This window comes from Marmota marmota, unplaced genomic scaffold (genome assembly GCF_001458135.2).
Source record: "Marmota marmota marmota unplaced genomic scaffold, marMar, whole genome shotgun sequence".
In the NCBI taxonomy this organism is placed as follows: domain Eukaryota; kingdom Metazoa; phylum Chordata; class Mammalia; order Rodentia; family Sciuridae; genus Marmota; species Marmota marmota.
Window position 1 is genome coordinate 1 of NW_026007711.1, and position 1815 is coordinate 1815.

At 55.0% G+C, this 1815-nt stretch overlaps 1 pseudogene; it reads left to right on the forward strand.

Annotated features, from left to right (window-relative positions):
• Positions 1–279: 279 nt before the first annotated feature.
• LOC107134683 lies at positions 280–1459 on the forward strand (annotated as a pseudogene).
• The last annotated feature ends 356 nt before the right edge of the window (positions 1460–1815 follow it).

The following is a 1815-nucleotide window of genomic DNA, read 5'->3' on the forward strand; positions in this document are numbered from 1 at the left end:
GCCCCACACATGCCAGGTGAGCACTACCACTTGAGCCACATCCCCAGTCCTGAAAGGATAATATTCTAAAATACAGAGATATTTGGAGACCTTCTCTCAAAGAGATTGAGAGTTCTTTTTAAGTTGTTAGGATGGATCAACTAGTCTATATTGGGAGATTGCAATAATGCATAAAAGATAATTCTTTCTTAGTGTTTAAATACTTGTACTATTACCTATAACTTAAACTGGTAGTGCTATGGCTTACGCCAAGCCTTGACTCAGTTTTATTAAATAAAGACAAGGGGGGACAGGAGCTCCAAGGCCAAGCTGTCTGGAACCCACCAAAGCTCCTCCAGACCCAGGTGGCCAGGAGGGACCCCTGCTGCCGAGGGGGACCCCACTTCAGCAGGGAAGGATGTGGACTTGCTCTCTGTCATAGAGATGGTGGCCCTGGTAGAACAGAGGGGTACCCTGGCCCTGCAGAGCTGTCCCTGCCCCACCACCCCAGCGCCTGTGGTCTTTGTGTCTGCTGAGCAAGGTGGACCACCTAAGGGGTTGGGGTCTGAAGGAGATCTGGCGGTGGTGACTGCAGTCGTGTGGCTGAAGCAGTAGGCCATTTTGAGGCCCGGTGGACAGCCCTCCGACCAAGGGCCTCCACCAGGAGGATCGCCAGGGCCAGGTCCTGGTGAGGTAGGCACTGCCTTCCTGTCTCCAATGGCAGGGAGCCCCAGGCAGCCTACCCAGTGGAGGCGGGGCCTGGCTGGTTGTGCCTTCCCTGGCAACCCAGGTCCCTGGGGCTGGAATCAAGGACAAGATCACCTGTGACTTACACCAGCTCATCAGCCCCTCCAGGGTGCCCTTCCCAGCACCATGGAGTTCCTGCTGCCTAGGGCTGATGATGCAAGCGGGGCTGGGACCCCAAGCCCTCCAGGCCTGAGGACAGTCCCCCCGCCCCACCCCACCCCCTGCCTTGGACTTTGGAGCATGGATGTGGGGGTGACGGGTGTGGTGGATGAGTGCGTCTTTGGTAAGGACGGTGCCAAGAAATTAAGAGAAGAGGCAGTGCCTGACTGTCCCCAGGAGCCACCCCACCCGGCCAGCTCACTTCCTCCAGTCTCAGGGGCCAGATGGGCCACCCCCAGCTTATGTGCCAACCACATCGCCAGGCCCAGATGATGCTGAGGGCACAGCAGACACCTCCCTGTGCTGCCTTTACCGACACGTGTCACACGACTTCCTGGAGATCCGCTTCAAGATCCAGAGGCTGCTGGAGCCACCACAGTACATGCTGCTGCTGCCTGAGCACGTGCTGGTCAAGATCTTCAGCTTCCTGCCCCCAAGATGGCTTCTCAAGTGCACCTGCCACCACTTCAAGGGCATCATTTCGAGGCATTCAGCATCCGGGCCACAGACACATTGGAGCCAAAACCCCCTGTACCTCGATGACCCTTGCAAGCAGTGCCACAAGAGATACTGAAGTGGGCACCCTCTTTCTCCACAGAAAAGCCCTCTTCACCATGGCTGATTTTGGGACTGTCAGCAAAAGAGTCTCTGCAAAAGAGTTCAATGTAGATAAACTTCCTATTTTTGTGCCACCCTGTTTACTTGGCCACTGGCTGAAAAGATACCAGCACTCCAGGTGCTGGACACCCCCTCACTAGTTATCACAAACCCATCCAGTATAGTACTTTGAAGAAATGTGCAAACGAGGCCTCTGGCCTTGAGCTGGGCTTCACAGAGATGTCTACATTAAGATAAGTTACAACTAGGATCCATGGTAACAGCAGGAAGTGGGAGGAAAGAAAGGGGAGAAGCAGCTCTCCCCTTCTCAGG